Source organism: Tympanuchus pallidicinctus, unplaced genomic scaffold (assembly GCF_026119805.1).
Source record: "Tympanuchus pallidicinctus isolate F22 unplaced genomic scaffold, pur_lepc_1.0 scaffold22, whole genome shotgun sequence".
NCBI classification, from domain to species: domain Eukaryota; kingdom Metazoa; phylum Chordata; class Aves; order Galliformes; family Phasianidae; genus Tympanuchus; species Tympanuchus pallidicinctus.
In genome coordinates this window covers 8,233,482-8,253,839 of record NW_026294739.1, presented here as the reverse complement: position 1 = coordinate 8,253,839, position 20,358 = coordinate 8,233,482, and the positions used below count along the sequence as shown (strand labels likewise).

Below are 20,358 nucleotides of genomic sequence, written 5' to 3'. Positions count from 1 at the left end.
AGTTATTCATTCAGTAGTTCCTTCACTATTCATAGAATCATAGAATCAGAAGGTTGGAAACGACCTATAAGATCATCTAGTCCAACCATCTTCTCATTACCACTGCTACCACAAGGTACTAAACCACATCTTGCAGCTCCTCATCCAGATGCCTCTTGAACACTGCCAGGGACGGTGACTCCACCAGCTCCCTGGGCAGCCATTCCAGCCACCTGGCTATCTGACTGTGTCAAGTAAATGTACAGCAGCATTTCCTTTCTTAAAAAACAAAACAAAACAAAACAACCTAGGTCAAAATAATATCATTGAATCATAGAATCACAAGGTTGGAAAAAACCTGCAAGATTATCAAGTCCAACTGTCCTGCCATTACCATTGGTACCACAAGACTCTAAACCATACCTCATAGCTCCTCATCCAGACACCTCTTGAACACTGCCATGAACGGCGACTCCACCACTTCGCTGGGCAGGCCATTCCAGTGTCTGACCACTCTCTGAGAGATAGAAATATATTGTCATTAGAAAATATTCAGCTCTGATCTTACTGTTAATTACAGCTGTTCATAAGGGCATTATAAGGGCAGTCCAGAAAGGACCAATAAAGGACATATAGCTATTCTTATACATATATCACTACTCCGTTGTCTATACCCATTGCTTTGTGGATACTGTAGATAATTTGAATTAAATTTCTCAGACTTGTGCTGGCTGCACAAACAAGGGTAAAGAAGCTTGCTACAGGTAAGAACCAATTCTATGGTGAATAATTCATCACCTGCATCCCAATTTTCTATTGCTTAATCTCACAACCTGTCTACCATTTTAGAGGCCTCTACATCTACCACACCTACCAAAGAGTTTGTCAGATAAGGACAGTTTGATCTTTAAAAAAAAAAAAAAAAAAAAAGCAGATGGCAGCTTGGCTAGGGATGAGTGTTTCTTGTGTATTTATGTTTCAGGGGAGTGAATCTTGGGAATGTAACCTTTCCCTCAAGAGCTCAGTTTCCTTCATCAACAGCCACTGCTAGCAGAGGTCTGGCAACTTTTGATGGAGAACACCAATATCAAGGCATCTTCCCTAACTGATAGAGCTCCTCCTAGAGCAGGCCACATGACAGCTGGTGTTGGAGCCACTGACCACGGATTTAGATTTTTCCATCTAAAAATCACTGCATATTATCTGCTCATTAGCCAGAAGATCTCTTCAGTCCTCAGCACAGCTTTTATTCTTCCCAAAACACAGCCTATCTCACTACAGCTCTCCATCCCTGCAGGATGTCTTTAGAAGATCACCTGTCTTTCAGTTTGTGTTAATCTCTGCCCTATGCACGTCAGCTTGGAGGCAGTGCTAATCAGCCAAGTAGCAGCTGAAAGCAGAGGGGCAGCATGGCAAACGGCCAGCTAGATGGGCTTAAATGGAGAGGTGGAAGGGACTGTAGTCTCTATATAGCAGCGCAGATAGCACGTTCTCAGAGCCAGCACTATATGGCACAAATGCTTCGAATTGAGACTGCTAACAGATCTTTTAATGTAGCCAATGTTCCATACTAATTGTACACCAGACAACTCTTGCTCTTCAATAACTCCTTTGGAAGGAAACTTGTCCTGACCTTTCTCTGTCAGGCACAAGGTGATGCCTTTGAAGTAGGATGAACATATGCATAAACTATCTTCATCCTGATCTCAATGCTATGAAGACTGTTTAGTGGTGGGAGTGACCCAGCAAAGAGTATGATTAGGAATCCTAAAATTCAAAGTACTTGGTCATCATCTCTTAGGAGCAGGAATTTACCTATGCTATTGTTTTTCCACCTGTGTTCAGGCACACAGGAGTGCAAAGTCTTAGGTAAAACTTTCTGGTATTCCTGTAGAATGGAATGAACATGAGAAGAGAACTCTGTGTTCAACCCATTATGAAGAAAATCATATTTGTATTTGTACCTATTGAAACTGCTCAGGGATAACACTTTTTTCTTCAAGAGTACAGTTTGCCAGCATAAAATTAATTCTAAGCTCAGCTTGTACCTTGGAGAGATAAGACACAAGGTAGCAGAATTTCTTCTTTTATTTGGTTGTTAATTTTTCATTTGGGCAAGGCTGAAAACACACTAGATGCTGTACAAGCATGCCCAGAGGGAGGAAAAAAAGATATACTGAATCATTTACAGAGAAGAGGTTGGTGCAGACTTTCTGCTGGGGTAATCAGGCAGGGGACATAGGATTAATGTCTCCTCATTATTAAACTTTGGTATGCTTGTCATAACCTTCCACCAGCTTTTGCATTTGCTGACTAAAACCTGGCTACCAGATGGCGTTATTTGGCTTTGCCTCTGCTTCTGAGACACCCTAGTATCTTCTTGTATTCTCTCCAGAATCCCTTGGTGTGTTGTTATACAGTAAGAAGAGTGAGTCTGGCACCTTTCATTAGCAAACCATGCAATAAATAGCACAATATCCACAGGAACAAGCTGATGCTGTTTAGATGCTCACTTAAATCTATCATTTTTCTGGCTGATCTTCTCTGGATTTTAATTTTTATAATCATTTCATATGTCTATTTTAATTTCTGAATTTGTTTTTCTTTTTACCTTTCTGCACCACGAAAAGTAGATAAAAGCTTCAGTCATCTCATTTCTCTCCCATTAGTTTTCTATACTTATTAATTCTAATGCCAGTATTAACTGAAGTTAACCTCTACATTTGCTGATATAAATAGAAAGCAATTTGGCTCCAGTATATCTTCCACCATCTTCCAAATATTTATATCCTGCAGTGTTTTTGGTCCTCTGCCTCACCCCAGTCATACCTGTCAATATTGTTTGGCTTTTTACACACATTATCAAAAATCGTGCAACAAAACTGACTTTTGTAAGCAGAATTTTCACCCATTAAGTTCTTGTGAAGCAAATTATGAGGTTAAGAAGTTGTAGTGTTTCATAACCAGTTGAGCAATCAACATTGCATGCTCCTGATAGCTAAATTTTAGTTCTATTTATATTCTTCTTATATTCTCTATTCCCCTCAGTCCAGGACAACCCTTTATTAGCACAAAGTGCTGCTGTTGAGCTCTGCCTTCCATCTCCTATCTGGCTGAAGTATCAGTGGCAGCTATCTCCAGCCTTAGGCAGTGCAGAACTGTATTTTGTAGTCTACACAGTTGTCTTTAACGGCTCCGCAGAACAATCACATCTGTTAAAACTTCCAGAAGATCTTATAAAACAGGAGATTAGTAAGCCCTTAGCTATCAATTTTTATCAGTCAAGATTGAAGTAAAAATCCCTTGTAAAAAGAAGTTTAGTTCTTCAGCTGCAGTTCCACTGAGGAAACCATTACCAGGCCTGCAAGATCCCTGGCTTGGTGCAGCAGTGACTGAAAGGCAACTTTATACTTGTTATTTCCAAAGGCTCAGGCCAGGCAGTGAACATCTCCGCTGCTTCTGGCTGTGCCCTGAGACCCCATAGTCTCTCCAGCTCTTCTCAGAGGTGGCTCCTTTTGGAGCCAGACCAGAACTTCTGCAAATACTGGTTGCACCAAAGAAGTATGTGCATGGAACATGGACTCTGCACTAGGAAAACCCCTCAGTAGGATCTATTTAAGATTATTTCATGATGGCTTGTCACTAACTAATATTAAAGGTATAAAAGGAAAATCAATGGTCTTTTGCTTGTACATGCAAGGAAGGACCTTGACATCTTGCTCCCATGCGTTGCATTGTCTCTTGCAGAAAGCCTCTTCAGACAGGATTTGGTGCAAACTACAGCGCACTTCCACACACATTTGCCTCCAATATCAGTTCTGTTTTCCGTAGCTAAATCTTAAGGACCTGGTCACAAAACTTTGGGACTGCATGGTTCCATTTGGCAGTTCTTCTTAGTAATATATTTCACTCTACCACGCTTGAAAAGTCTTACAGCTAAATTGCACACAGCCATCTGTAGATGAAGCAGTGAACATAGGTTCTATAGCTATTCAATTATTGTATTTCTACAATGCAATTCCTTGCTCATTTAAGTAAATAATGCATATGAGCACGATAAATCCCTGCAGCAATATTATATTCTACATACAAAGCCATACTTGTCAGCTACTTTTGAATTCTTATAGTGACATTAGAGAAATTCAGTGACGTGAAAAGAAGGAATAAACTTTATTAACTTGGTCCCTCAGTATCCCTAAGGGACCAAGTTCTGCCATCATCTGTCCTTGAACATGTGATTTTTTTCTCTTTGTAATCCAAGATGGAGCTTGGGACAAAGGTAATTACACTCCCAAAATATACCACTACATGGAGTCATTCCTTGTAAGGAAGAGAAACCAATGGTGCCTTTTGTCTCTCTCACCTGATAATTCAGTGCTGTATTGTTTCTTTCTTCTCAGTAAACACACAATAAATCCGCCATCTCTTGTACTTCTTAGGTCATTCAAGCTGACATCTTATTGAAAACCCGATAATAATAAATAAGACAAACCTCAGATATCTGTGTTGATGCATGAGCAGTATGGGAGGCTTCTTGCAGCTTTCATCTTAGTTTTTTTGATGTCCACAAGGTAGGGTCTGCAGTGACAGAACTGATAATTGCAGGTAAATTTTCTTCATCCCTTGTCTTGCTTGCAGGGCAGTGCTACGTAGCAACAGAGCCTGGTATGAAGAGTAACATTCATAGTTGAAATTAAAAGACAGTTGTTTCTGCTGGAGACCCTTTGCTAGAAACTATCTTGGTTGCATTACCTCTGCTACCTCATTGGTAGCAGAGGAAAGGTTTCCGTTTGTTTATAGAATTTGTAAGTATGCACAATTAATATGAGTAAATAAATTTTCCATATAGGATCTCTCAGGAAACCATGAAATAATAGCATTAACTGAAACCAATGAACTTAGCAAAGACCTGATGAGACACTCCTCACAGTGGAGAACATCACTCACACAAGCAGGGACGAATCTTTGTGGTCAGGCTTAGGGCTGATCCCCCCTGTGCTACAAACATTACTGCAGCAGCCCTCATGCTCTATCCTTCTCTAGAGGTCTCCGTACCATTGCCTGGGAGAGCCATTATATGATTCACACTGCGAGTGTCTCTCACACTGCTGTCCTTGCAACACAGCTCTCTTTGGAGATGCAAACCTCTCCAGCTGCATAGAAGTGCTGAGAAGACTTCTCTCAATGAACATAATGGGAGTTTACTAGTGATGTCAGTGAGGTCAGGCTCCCACCTCTAGTTCAAGCAAGACTGAAAACACTGAGATCAGGTGACTGGGGAATCATGCAAGAATTACAGCTACCAGACTGAAACACGGTAGGCTGCCTGTAAATCTTTGGTGTAGCAGGGGATCAGTGACTATCAATTCAGTTTTATGAGCATATATTTATTTACTGATGCCACCATTTCGAGGCAGAGCTTGCATGTCCTAGGGAAGTACTGCAAAGCTCCCACACCTTGTTATACAGATGCATGTAAATCTGTCATTTGTAGTAAATGAACTCAGAAAGATTTATTTTGGAAGCTGCCTTTCCAAACTATTCTAATGTTAGCTCCAAGCAAACATGCATACAAAAGCCTTACAACCACGTGTGGAGAAGCAAGTTGTTAGTAGCATTTGTACCACCTGTCCTAGGGAGCTACTTTGAGCCCATGTGATGTGCCAGTAACGGAAAGGTCAGAATGAAGATGCTGGGAAGTGGAACGGCAGGGTCATATTTTAGCAGGGTGCAACTGTGCTAGTGCATCGACCACTTGGCTCCCCTGTCTGTCTGAGTCCTGGGACTGCTGTTTGGCTTGGGTACAGCACAAAAGAGTAGTATTGCACCCTCCTGCAAGCAGACCTGTGCATGATGTCCTGCAGGGGGGACCAGGAGGGGGTCTGATGAAGAGAAATGAGCAAGCTGTGCTCAGCTTCTAGAGCAGGAAACAGGGACAAAGAGTCAGAGCAGGTCACCTGCTTCAGCAGCTCTGATGGCATCCCAAAACAACAGAGCTTAGAAGTCCATACAGACCCTGAGCAGAGCCAGAAGTGTACACAACCAAGGCAACTAAGCGCAAGACCTGGAGAGCTCAACCTCAGGCAGCAAACAGGAGAGAAGTCGCAGAATTTTGCTAAGTCTGAGGAAGCCCCAACCTCATTTCTGATCTGGAGTTACTCTTCCTAGCATACACCACATTGAACGAATACATAACATATCTCTAATTAATGTCTAGGGAAGGGCTTTTTCTGGAGAGCCCCAGACTGCCTTAATTTTCAGGATGATATTCATCCATGGCACAATGACTTTGCAGTAAAATTTGATTAATAAATCAGAGACAGATCACACTTGACAGATGCATCAGCAAATACAAAACAACCTTTCCTATCATCAGACCTGCCCCAATGTTGAAAAGAGAGACATGATCAGAAATTTTTTACTAAATGTATTTTCATGGGTTATTCCACATTGGCAAAACAATTTCTCAAGAAGTACAGATTCAACTAGTTTTAGATGTGAGTATTTCTGTGGTGCAAACCACTTTCAATCAGAAAGAAAAAAAGGAAAATCAGTGAATCAAAAAATGTGACTTTTTCCAATTTAAAATAGAGAAATGTAATAATTCTGTTTTTATAATATATTCTAAGGACCACATTTTGTGTTCCAGGGTGGAAAAAATGAATTTGAAATCTTTAAAGTTATCACAAAACAGATATTGTTGTTCTCTGGCAATCTATATTAAACAGGCTTGAAGTTATAAGAAATACTCTAAGAAATGATAAGTGTAAAGAAAAAGAGAGGTAGGGGCAACTGAGAAATATTACTGTATGCTTACTTCAGCAAAACAGCGGTCTGTTGTCGTCTCCCTGACTCCAAAGACTGTAATATCTTAAGTGTAACACATTAAGTCTTTGGAATGAAATAACCTCAGACAAGTGAGGACCAAACCACAGAGCATCTAATAATATCATAGCAGAAAGAGACTTTTTTTTTTCTTAAAGTTGCCTTTATCTCTCTCCAAATAGCTGTGCAGATGTATAGCCCAGCCAAGCAACTCCACAAATATTAACACTTGTGAATAGTTGATAAATTCTGCAAAAGCCAATGTCTCTACTAGCTCTGCAATAAATAGAGACTGGAATTTATCAGATTAATAGTTGCAGTGTTGCAGTCTAAAGCCAAAAGCCAGAGACTTTTTATAATGGCAAAAAATGTAAGACAGCAGCTTTTAAATGCTTTCATATTTCCGAAGAGAACTTTCATGCTGTTTCTTAGCTCATGAAATCATTATTTCTGGAGGACTTATCAACACCTAGCTTACCAGCTGGTGGGTGGGCCGGCCCTTCCCTGTTGGCTTGTCTGTAAAGGATGGCATCAAAATCAGTGAAGAAAGTGGCAGTGATTGCTAGTACAATTTCCTGCTTTAAATACAATGAATAAATCAGCATACAGAGTGAACTAAAACAGAATGCTAATCAGGATAGATGGTGAGCTTGCTGCCTGTCTTTCCATGCTCATCCTAAGCTGTTCCACTGGCCAGTGAGGCTGAAAGCCCTTTGGGACCCAGGATGTATCCTGCTAATATCTTTGCAGTCCTTGTCACATTTACAGTTCTGCATTACTATTAAAGCCAACTTGCAGATTGCAGTGTTGTGCAGAAAATTAAATGCTTACTAAAATTAACGGCACTGTGGAGCTCAAACACAGTGCCTCTCTACTTTGATCCATTTTAGAGTGTATGTCCTCATCCCTTGCTTGTACAGCAGAGTTCCCCTGATATGCAGCTGAACTCTGCAATTGCTACAAAAAGCATTTTACTGCATATACTTCGAAGGAGACAAACAGTGAGGCTCCATACATGTGCTGTAGTATACTGAGAGAGAAACAAAAACATGCAGTATGAATTTATTTTTGATAACAGTCTCAGAAATAATGCTAGTTATTTCAAGTCGCCCTTGGAGTTACTGCTCCAAAGGAATGTGCTAAATCCTATGCATTTCTCATGTGTCTATTTGAATATGAAGATTCAACAGCATGAGGTTACATCTGTTCTAAAAAAAAGGATCAGGGCTTGGCATCTTGGTGTTCACTGTGCTACAATTTGTTGGGTTCTTTGCACTGTTGCTAAGATCTACACTTTTAATATTGGCTAGCAATACTGCCATTTTTGGATTGTAAGCCCAAATTGCCATACAAATGCTGGATGTTCTGAGAGTGAGTGCTCTGTGCCGCTTTGAAAAGCCTTAAATGAAAAATACAATATTATTTTGGGAGGCTCTCTAGAATTATAAACTGCCTAAAGATATGAGTATTTCAAGTGCTCCTGAAGATAATAGTGCATGAAAACCTCATGCAAAGAGTATTCTGAGATGCAAAGCTTACTTCCCATTATATCTCTCTTCTACAGCTGATAAAACATTATCTGCTACTTCTTTCAGAATTCATGAGAGGCTCTATGAGACTTCAAAATATCATGAATTTGGACTTGCTGAGCTGAATCAGACACCCTGTTGCTCTGTTGAGGAGTATATACTAAGATCTGACTTATTCAAAGGCAAAAAGAACTCTATTTTTTCCAAGTGTGCGAATTTTGCAAGTCATCCTAGTACTTTTGGATAACGCTACATGGTCTGAACCAAAAAGGAGACTGCAGTTGTCTGAACAAGCAGAGTTTAGTTCCAAGCAGAATTAAATTAGGGATTCATGGAAATGGCTTCATTTGAACTTGAAAACCCCAGTTAAAAACAAAACAAAACAAAACACCCAGCTCCTGAACAGCTCAAATTTAACAAAAAACTAGAGAAGCAGGTGCTGCTAGTTGCTGTTAAGCAGTACTTTTGTCACTGGCTTCACCATCAGATTGCAGTGGATGCAACAAGCAGCCAGTGTAACATCTGAGTCTGGCACTGCTCAGCTCCATCCACTTCACCCACTGTTGGCCATTTAAAACCACCATGTCTATGCTGGTTGCCTGTGCAGCCTTGCTATACGTCCAGAGTGAAATGAATATACCTTTGGAAGTACTAAAGTTATTTGAGATAATTCTCTCCACAGATTTGATGAAAAGCTAAGTATAATTAAAATTCAAACACAAGCAACCACCTTGGAAGGTGTGCATTACTATTACTTTTTCTTCTATTTTAGGACCTGAGCATGATTGATTTCATCTGGTAGAATCTGCGTTATTGCAAACAAGAGTATGAATTTCTTCCCAAATGCACAAATTTCACTGCTTTAAAAATTAATTAGTGAATAACTGTTTAAAATAATTTTTAAAGGAACTTCAAAGCTGCAAAATAGAGAATTTGTTGAAATTGGCACATATGAAGATCTGCTTTATAAACGCTTGAATATGTAGAAAGTACTGTGTGACTTCTCTGATGAATAACAACTGAGCAGCACAGCTTGACTTTCAAATATTCATAATCAATTCATTAAGTAAGAACGAATGGGAGAAAATTATGATCACAGATACTCCACAAACAGAGGGGAAAGCTAACTGACGATTCTGATGTGTCCTCCCAATATTTTCATAAGAAAACTATATTAATATTTAATGCCTGTATTACCTTTTTCAGTCTGCTCTAATTCAAGTGAATTTTCATTCCCCATGAAACGTCTGCTAATAGAATACTAATGCCACTGGTAGTTGCTTGCCGTACAATACGAATGCCACTAATAGTGGCTTGGTATACTGGGGAAGGCAGGAGTTAACGTTACTATTGTCTGCATCTGAAGATGTTATTCTTATCACTGAATTAGGGAATGTTGTAACCATGTAAATTTATACACTAGCACATTAGAAATGGAAGCAGAGTGTCAGAGTGAGCTATTTAATCTATCTACATCATTACTTAATCTCACAGATGGCAAACAAGGCCAAATTTGAGGAACAGACTGTGAGCAATACTGATACCAGAGGAAAGAATGTCCCTAAAATGGCAGAAGCTGGGTTGTCTAACAGCAACGTCAACACACAGATCCTATTTAGCCCGAGTTGCCAGAGATGTGCCCTGAGCTGCCAGCTGTTTTTCCCAGGTCTGTGACCCACTCTGGGATCAGATGTGCTGTTCTCTCCCTTTTAACCCCCCACAGCCATGGGCTTCTGAGCAGTCTCTGACAAGGGTCTCCAGTGTGGAGAGCGGGTGAAGCTTGCCCAATGTAGGAGGTTCTTGGAGGAACCCACCCCTCCTGCTCTCAGGCACCTGGGTCTTACTGACTGCCAGGTCTTTTAGGACCGCAAGCAGAACTGGGCCTCGGCCTTTACTGCTTTCAATCATACATTTCAAGAGCAGATATCTGCCACCTAGGATTGTTTCAGTTCAATCCAGATCAATGTTACCAAATTCTAAGGGATCAACTCACTTCTACACCTTTAGAAAACTAATAGGATTTGATGCACTCACTTGATGGGAAGGAACATTTTATTCTGCTTCATGCCATTTCTTTGCAGCTTAGATGATGCAAAGATGAGATGTCCAGGGAAATAAAAAGCATTTAGAGTTGCCAAGAAATTCATGAAGAAATGAAGGGTACCACCTCACATTCACATGCAAATATCATGTATAAAGTTAAAGGAAAGGAAGGTTTAATGAATAGATTAAAGGTTATTTTAAGTGCCTGATGCTAATGATTCCTCAGGCTGCTTTCTGATCTCTACAGATATGACTGACTTTAAAAACAATGCTTATATACAAAGGTGTTCAAAAACAAACTTCAGTACAATGCCATAAGGACAGGACACAAGAAATACACCTGTGAGATATATCTAACTGCAGGAAGAAATGCCAGCAACGGGGGAAAAAGAAAGATCCTGAAAAAGAGCATAAGGTAAAGTAAGACCAGACTTGGTGTTTGAGTATGCTCAGGACTTCCTTGAACTCTGAGTTCTTGCTAAATTTCTTTGACAAATCCAGTTTACCAATCAAAATAAGCTGAACAAAGGTCATGTAAATTAAAAAAACACTCAATGAGATCTACTCTCTGTTGGGGGTTGAGATGAACTACATCAATCAATTCCAACCAGCACTGAAAAGCTATGAGAATCGTCTCAAATGCACAGAAAGGTGCGAGTTATGTTTTTTGTGGTCTACCATTCTCCTATCCTTGTGCATTTGATGCAGAGCAGTGCTAGACTCCTTCCTGGTGGAGGATGTGTAATAACCCACTTCAGAGGCAGGCAGAAACATTGCTGGCTGCCTAAAGAATGGATTTGGGTGTTTTCTTACTTTTTACCTCACTCTAATGCTATTCAAGCTAGGGGCATAATACATCAGTGCAGTGTGAGGTGATTCTGGGTTAATCCTGATGTCTGCTATAACAGTAGACTTAGCTGACAGTGCTGAGCCTTCTTTTTAGCTAATCTTTGCAATTGATTTGTAAATCTGAAGACACACTAAGTTACAGGCTGAGCCATCTCAGACATCAGGTTTACAAGAGGCACATGTACAAATTCTAGAGGATTTTAGAAGACTCTAGAAATGCTTCCTATCTAAATACTAGCAAATTGCTTTAGAATTGAAAGGTGTTGCCTTTCCTAGCTGTTCCCTTTCACATGAGGATCAGGTCATCTCCAGATATGAATAACATCCTGAGAGTATCAGTTGCTAAGCAGGCATTTTATTGTACCCAACTTGTTTTCAAGCACAGAATCTGTCTGTGCACCTTATTGCCTCTGTGGGATCAGTGGCAGGGGGCTACAGTGAAGGCTCTTCATATTCATAGCTGTAGAAAAGGAAGGACTTTCTGCACAAGTGCAGAGTCATCCTCTGAGTACTTTATTCATAGTGGTAGGACACTGCCCAAAAAGCTGTGCCTTTTTCTCTTCTCTTTCTGGAGCACATGAGGCGCTCTGCAAGCAGAAGAACAAATTAGGTCATTGACCTTTCCCATGACCTTGACACAAATTCCAGCTTGCACTGACCAAAGTGCCTGCTTGAATGGGACCTGTCCTGTCCTCTTTCTCACCATGCCTCACCCATTTCAAAGTGGCAGAAACAGAATAGAAAACCAAATTTCAGATAGAAAAGATTTTTTTTTATAATAATATAACAAATCCCAATGTGGCCTCCCTCCCATCTCGATTTAAGGAAAGTAAGTTATCTCATTCTATCTCATTCTAATTCTGATATTCAGCAATGTTGACAGCTTTAATGCATTGTAGATCCTTCAGATCGTATTGCTAAGCCAAGTCGCTTCTACAAGTTAAGCCGAAAAAAAAGACAGATGCCATAATTTGTGAGGCTGATCGGTGATGACTGTTGTGCTTTGCATTTAAGCATAAAGTACATTTCATTCCTTCTCGTGCAGCATCCTCTCACCAGAGAGCACCCAAACATTTTCACAGCAAGATTCATATCTTAACTGATTGCTTTATGGGCCACTTCCGTCACAGGAAAGTAACACAGGTCAATTCTCCACCCTCCTGGCTAACTAATAGTTGTACAGAAACTGCAGTTGTTTATGCAAAGTTCCTTTTAAGCAAAAGTTACATAAATGCAATTTTCAAACAGGCTTACATTTAACTCATATCTCCCATGGTTAACTTCTACACAATGCTATGGGAATGTATATATACAACTTCAAACACACTGCCTGCTAAAATATATGGCTGCATATAGAGTATACAGGTGTGTAAGCTACTGTTCAGCTTTGACCAGACCTACGTACTCAGAGTGAGGCCTGCAAGACTCAAGGCACAGGCAGCTAAGCAGGCAGCAGAAGGATTTGCAGCTCTTTTTTTGCAGCTCTTTAAACACTGCATGTTAGATTTCTGCAGCTGGAAAATCCCCTGCATACTCCCTGACCTGCTCCTATTGTAGGCTGGGGTAAATAAGTGTAGAGAGGGATTTTTCAGGAGTAGGCATGATGCTGATGAGAGGATAAAATCCATTTAGCTCTGCTCCTTCCTAGGAATCCATGCTTTTGTGGGCTTGCTCAGACTTCATGCCAGTGATTTCTCCTTCTTCAGGAAGGGGACTTAAAAAGAATAGGGAGTGTGATGCAAGGTCATTGAATGATGATTAGAAAAGTATTGTAGCAAATCATAATGCAATTCAACTGGCATAAGTGGAGTGTCCAGATCCACATACATAGCTGCATCGTTCCACACACTTCAGTCTACTAGTCATTTTTGGATCACAGTTTGAATATGCATTATGACCAATGAAGTGTTTTCCGGAGTATTCATCACAGGCTTAATTTGGTCTCTTGTAAATCAATAATGAATTCTTGGATTTCTGTCAACTGAAGCAAAGTTAAACCAGTGTTAGAACAGTTTTGAAAAAATCACCCAAAAATTGCTTCCAGCCATTCAATTCCCATTAGGGATTTGCCCCTAAAAAGTTGCAAGCAATGTAGATGCACAGTTCCAACATGCTGTGTCTCTCATTTTACAACTAGGACAGAGTGGCTTATACATAGCTACCAAGCTGGACACATCCATGACCTCTGTAGCCATTTGATTTCTTGCTTGAGAAATTCAAGCGTGTGCTCAGCATGTATGAGTTATTGCCCAGATACATTTGCAGAGAGGCAGAGAGCTAGAATGTTTTGGATTTAAGTAACTTCTCTGTTAACAAAGAAATTTTTTTTCCTTCAGCTAGGCAGCCTTGAAGAAGAAAGAAGGCATTGGTTCAAAGAAAAGATTTAGGCCTTGTTTAAGATTATCTTGAAACTTGCTCTGTGTTTTGTTGCACTAAATAATTATGCCTGCTGCAAACCATAAAGATTAAATATCTGATCCTAGCAGAAGGCTAATCTCCCACAAAGGGAGATGAGCCAAAGACTACATCAACTCAAGCAGGGATTTCAGTATTACTCCTGCGTTTTATAAGAAAGGTGTCCATATACAGTGCTGGCAGAAAGACAGGCAGATGAGGAGGGAGGAAACATGCAAGTTCTGTCATGGGAATTTCAGATAAACTGCATGATTTATTTTTATTTTTATTATTATTATTTTTTAAAGCAACAGGAAAGGAAAACTTGATTAGGAGGATACCAGAATTCAAACCAGCTACTTTCTACAGAGGGGATGATGACTTTTCCAAATTACTTCAATAGAAATCATCAGAGCTATTAATATTCAATAGGTAAGAAAGCTCTTTAGAAATAAATTGAGAAAACAGAAGGAAGCAGTTGCATATCCAAAATAGAAATCACTTATCAGTCTGAAGGGTGTCCCTAGGGACTTGTGACAAATTCTACTTGTGACAATTTCTCCTTGGTGACAAATCCTACAGTTTAAATTGGGGTTATCTGAGCTTGGTAGTCAGCTGTCATCAGAAGCTTAGAGAGGACCTTGATTTCATTTCTCATCAGTGAATTACCCTCACCACTTCACAAAAAGAAGAGCTGCGTTTCTTGCTCAGTGGCTGAGGCTGCTTCCTCCTTGGCTGGGGCTGATTTGGGGAGGGCTGAGCCATACGGCTGGATCTGGGTGGCTCTCCTGACACACCAGGAAGACAGCCCTGGCTCTCAGCTCCCAACTTGGTTTCCCACACACAGCAGAAGTTTGCTGCCTATCAGAACAAGTTCTGCAGCCTTCTTCCTCTGCCACCACTGTACCATGCATGCTTTGTAAACATTTTCAATCATCATAGCTATAAAGAAGTGAAGCTTTATCGTAACAAAATACTTATTTGTCTCCTTAAGTGCTTGTCTGTAATTCAGTTTAATGATGCTGCACTTTCTTGTGGTGTCTCATTGCCTAGAAGGTAGTTTGTATTGATTTAGTCATTGTGTAGATCTCAGTAACAAACAGCCACATAAAACACAGACTAGAAGAGGAAAAACCTTCCTCAGGTGGAAAAACACATTTATCAAAGTAATGAAACTTTTGATTCAAAGAATCATTTAGAAGAAATACAAAAAAGAAATATAGTGCTTATATAGAAACCTTTATGGAGAGGATAGGGAGATACCCACTCAGTTAGCTGCACTCTGCCCTTTCCTAAGCAAACTGACCAGTCTGAAATTCCCATCATAGAACATGAAATACTGCACTGTATGCACTGCATCAAGTCCCAGTGAGTATATCTAACATGCACAATACTTATCTAAATGTCACAGGTCCGGCCATTAACAAATACAAACTCTATTCTTTTTTCTTTTTTTTTTTTTTCAGAGAAGGCAAGTTATAAGTGAGTAATAAAAAAATTTTATATGATAAACAATCAAACTATTATACTAATGTATTTAATCAATGATCTGAAAAACAAGACCCATCGTTTGCATTGCTGACACTGAAAAAAGGCTCTTCTGAGGCTGGGAACACCACGTAGTCTGTTCTTCCCCATTTAGCTATGAGAGTGATGCCATAATCTCAATACAAGTAGTAGCTCACCATCTCGAAAGACTTTTAAATGCTTTGAATAGATTAGAATAAAGCAAATCCTTCCCTCTCAGCTCCAACACAAAGACAATTCTTTCAGCCCTGTAGAATTTTTTTCCAGAGAACAAATTTGCTAATGTGCATGGGGCAGTTGTATAAGAAAAAAGTAGTGGAAGAAATGTGAGGAGTCCCAGGAAAATATGTGAACTGCATCACCTATGGACCCTTCCGTTCCCTCCTGCCACAGGGGCCAGGCTGTGCCAGGCTGCAAGGCTACCCACACCGAGCCTGGGTACCACGCATCAGTTGTGGAATGCCAGGCAGGAAGCCACCGTGCACAGCCAGGGAGAAGCTCCAGAGACAAAGAGCCTGGGGAACAGTCTGATGGTATTGCATCTCATGTACCACTTCACAGGCTGGTGCTCACCACTGAAAAGCAGTGGCGGTTTCAGCTTCTCATCCTTTGATTGTAAATCTATGAAGCAAGCTGTGACTGTCAGATATGGCTATTCCTTAGATCATGCCAGTGTCCTCCTCTCCTGGAGCAGTCACACTGCACCGTCCCAGCTTTTGCTCCTGTGCATACAATATAAGCCAGCATGCAATGTCCTGAGTTCCCCTCGCTCATGGGGGAGTATTATGGCTGCATTTACTCATCAGCATTGAGTTCTAGGTACCTTTACTTTTTGTCTCCCAACAGGAGAAATAATGCTGAAAGGCTGTGCACACCCTGTGCAGAAGTTCAGGAGCCAAAGGAGTGTTTTGCTAAGAACCGTACCTCACATAGTGGCACTGTGCAGGACTTAGAAAAGCCAAAGCTTGGGGCCTTGCTGTGAACCCCAGCACAGAACGCTCCCATACTGAGCGCTGGCTCTCAGTCAAGAAGCAAAACCTTTGTGTTCATTCAGCCTCTCTGTAATTCACCACTGTTCACACTCACTGGTGAGTAGCCTCCAAGCAGTCATAACCGAGGAGCTCTGTAAGCATTTGTCACCGGAAACATTTTGTGCTGACTTACAGCTCTCACACTGCTAATTATCTGACTGGCAGAAACAACAAAAAAATGGTATTTAGAGTTGCTTTTAGACAACGTCTAAGTTCCTGATTTCTTATGCCCTGGTGAGATGGATGTGCTTTTTATGTAGCACACAGCTGTAGACAAGCAAAACTAATTTTTATGGCCGTGCCATTTTCTTATTGGCATTCATTTGTAATGCTCTTATCATATGGTAATATTCATGAAGGACTGCAAAACAAGTGAAATAAGGCTTACAATTTGAATAATGTTGGAAATAACTGCATAGATGGTTTCCCCAGAACAGTAATCTAGCACTAATTGCCTTGGCTGTACAAGAGGAAGCAGAGTCTTGGTTAAAGGCCTGGAATTCTCTTTTTCAGAAGATGCATAGGCCTGGAAACATATTTGTGTTCCTAACTGTAAGCACGTGAATAATCCCATTAGAGAGATTTTCTGACTGGTTTTCTGCTTGAAGTTAAATCACAGTAAGTGTTTAGAGGATCTGTGCCTAAGGCAGGCGTCAATATTGAAAGAGAAAAGCTGGTTAATACAGAGTGTTTCTTTTTTAGTAATATCATTTTCTGTCTTGTCTTTTTCTGCAAATTACAAGAACTGAAAAATCAGTTTTGTTTTTAATAAATAATTCATTACACTGCTGATGTTTTATACTTGCTCTGTGAAATCACCAGAACTGGGAATTTCTACCAGTGTATTTTGTATCATTTTGCATGGAGCCCCAGTGAGGAATAAATGCTGAGAATAACTGTTACTGCCCACTGCATTTCAAAATTTAATTTTGGTCTTTGCCCTTTTGTTATGTATTTACAGACTTATCTAAACCATATTTAAATATAGCTGAAGTAGGCACTTCAAATGAATTAGATTTCTAAAATAAAAGATATTCCTAGATTCCTAAAATAAAAGATTTCTAAAATAAAAAGATACCTCTGTAAGACTTGCTGAATTTTTGAATGCATATATAAAAATATTGAAAGGAACTTAATGCTACACCACTAGTAAAAGTGATTGAAATAATTTAAGCAGATAAACAGCACTTCAGGCATTTCTTTTGGCAGTCCTGAATACATCATGAACCTTCTGTAAATCCTCATTGCTCATGTACAATACTGTGTAGTGTTGTAGCTCATCCATGAGAGACTAGGAATGCTTTCCCATTCTGCAGGGTGCAGATGAGAGGGGAATGGTTTAAGTAAGCAAGTTTCAATTTGCATCCACTCAGCAGTGTAATCCCAGGTTTGTGGGTACGAGCTATTGATCCTGACCCATAGGATTCTGAATCTGGAATCAACACCCAGCAACATGTTTTCCAGATTTTAGGAATGAAAGCACTATAATTTGGAGCTAAGGGTCTTAAGCAAGAATCACGTTTCACTCCAGAGGAGGTGTATGGCTATAGAAATTCAAGAAAGCATCAGAAATAATCCAAGGTAGCCTAAGTAGACAGCCAAGACAGGAGACACCCAGTTCCTCTGATGATACTGTGCATACTTAAAATTTGGATAATGCACAGCATAAGAAATGCCAATACCTTCACAGCATCTGCCTGCTCCCCCATGCAGGGTTCACTAACTAGGTAATTAGACTTTGCTAGGTGTATGGTGTTAGAGTGGGGACGGAGGCTGTTGAGAACAGCACTTAATACTAAAAATAAATCTCTCTCAGAGAGAAGCTACGGGATATTTCCAAAAGCCCAGAGAAAAAGTAGATAAATCTAATGTAATCTGCAAGATTGTCTTCATTTGACTTTTAGAATAGATATTCAAGGTGTAACAGGTGTAAAGGCAGTGTAATGATTTAGGTAATTTCTAAGGAAAAGCAGCAACAATTCTGTGGTAAACAAAACCCAAGAGTAGCTGCAAATATACATCTTTATCATGCAAATCCATGACCGTCCTGAGTTTTATTCAGAAGCAATCAAGATTTCATTACAAACAACCATTCCCCTCACTTCTACATAACATAAATCCAGCCTCTAGAACAAAATGGAAAACAAACACAGAATAATATGATCAAACATTCCAGACTTACTATGTTTGAAAGGGCAACCTGTCTACATTACATACCCTTACTTTCAGTCATGAATAAAATGCTATGGGTTAGATACACCACTCCCTTATTTTCATAGTCAGCAAAGAAAATGGCAGTTGAAATTCACAGAATTTAGTCTCTTCAGCTTTTGAAAAAGACTTTTTTGAAAGCCTACATCAATTGCCACCTGGGCATAATAGAGCCCTGGCTCGTCAGCCTCTATCCTACAGACTGTACTTGCTCTTAACATGAGCTCTCCTCAACTGGTTGTAACTTGTGCAAGGATGGGATTGCAGGAGATTACAGCTGCACTTTGTTCACATCCCATTAATGATTTTTCCACTGTAAGATGGCATCTTACTTCTTTGTCAATAGGATTAGCTGTATTTTTTTTCTACCAAGAATAAGTCACATGTGGGCATCTCACACAGAGGAGCCATGGCTACAGAATGGCTTCCCTAACCTCAGGCTCCTGCTCTGAGGCATTGTTGGAGCTTTTTCTTCTCTCCTGCATAGATGACCTCCAAGAATGAGCAGTGCTTCAGGCAAAGTGTCACAAATCTCTCACACAGTCTCACTGGTGACAGTAACATAGGCAAACAGTATTAAAAAAAAAGTCTCTAAAGAGCAGTAGCTGCTGATTATTTTTGATGTCTTTGAGTTTCTTATTTGTGAAACAGATGACAGCACCAACAATCTACTCTTTTATAAGTCAGAAGTACCCTACTATTACTTTAAGGTATCTGTCTCCAGAATTTCTGGAGTGGAGAAGTCCAAGAATTACATTTCGTTCTTTCTTATAGAATTTGCCAGGTAATTCTTTTCTTTCTCAATACATGCTGTGCTTGCATCTGGTAAGCATTTCTAGATGCCAGTATAATAGAGAGCAAGCATGTGGAAAGGAAGCCCAGTGTGGCTGCTGAAGATACAGATGTTTTCTTAAAAACCATGTGGAAGATGTCACAACCCTATACATCCTCTGGTCCAAAGGGAATCCAACACATGCTTAGGGACAACTAGCAATGTCTTCACATTTACACCTTCCTGACAGGTCAGAGAGGGCAGGAAGAGCTGGATACATCGTACATGCCTTTCTCAAACCAGGATCCTCTGATCCTGTATTGGATTCACTCATGGCACTCCCTACATCTGCCTTCCTTGGCAGGATTAGCAAATATAGAGAGACAATAATTACTACAGTATCAGAGATCAGAGTGAAATTCTTAGGGATACCATTAATAGATAGGTTGTTGGATTCCCCATGACACTGTGCCAAGGGTTTTCCTGCCTCCTCATCTGCAAAGTTTCTGCAGAAAGTTGCTTTCCCTGAGCTCCCCAGCATGCCTGGCTTCCCAGAGATTTCTGTGATGTTTGGTATTAGTATTAGTTTTCCTGGGAGATAGAGGGAGAGTTTAGGTACTGCTCTCTACTCTCTTGAGCACAGGAAATTAGTAAAAACAAGCATTTCTTCTCTAACATCTGCTGAAAGTGGCACTAGAAGAGATGAAGACATGAAAACAGTTCTCTGAGTAGCACAGTGAAGAGTGGAGCCTGGTGAGCTTCAGGTATCCCAGTCACCTGAATAACTGTCTATAGTAAAGACTCTACGTGTAACTACTTCCATCTGCTGTAAGCTAATGACTTAGAGGTCAAATGAAAAAGGATTTGGTCATAAGGAGTTTGACCAGCTACATTCACACCTTTTGCAAGTGTCAGAAAGACAACCTACCAAGGATGATAAAGACAGATGACTAAATATAAGCCTGAGGGCTGCTTTATATTTCATAGCTTCCTCTGTGGCCAGGTTTCCAGTGCTGGGAGCTTCCCTTGGAAGCCCAGTGAGGAGGCAGCTACACTGAAAGCTGCCAGCCCACTGGGGCTGACAGAAAGCTGTTGGCCCAGTGTGGCCATGAGCACCAGCATGGCAACCAGTCTGCAGACTGTGTATTCTTCATCCCAAACACAGCTATTAAATACATGCCTCGCAAAAGTATTCTTT

The 20,358-nt window shown here is 40.3% G+C and overlaps 1 protein-coding gene and 1 long non-coding RNA gene across 3 annotated transcripts in view; one reads left to right on the top strand and one right to left on the bottom strand.

The window, feature by feature from the left end:
• Positions 1–362: 362 nt before the first annotated feature.
• The window catches only part of LOC128082346 (uncharacterized), a 51,219-nt gene continuing 31,223 nt past the window's right edge, over positions 363–20,358 (bottom strand). For both annotated transcript variants that reach the window (XR_008207618.1, XR_008207617.1), the window contains exons 3-4: positions 4,472–4,641; positions 363–496 (exon numbers count right to left, since the gene is read on the bottom strand). This is a non-coding gene — a long non-coding RNA (uncharacterized LOC128082346). The remainder of the gene's footprint in view (positions 497–4,471; positions 4,642–20,358) is intronic.
• Positions 7,793–20,358, top strand: part of SERPINE2 (serpin family E member 2) — a 606,689-nt gene continuing 594,123 nt past the window's right edge. Inside the window, exon 1 of the mRNA XM_052686416.1 lies at positions 7,793–7,798. The gene's annotated coding sequence lies outside the window, so the exon portion shown is untranslated. The remainder of the gene's footprint in view (positions 7,799–20,358) is intronic.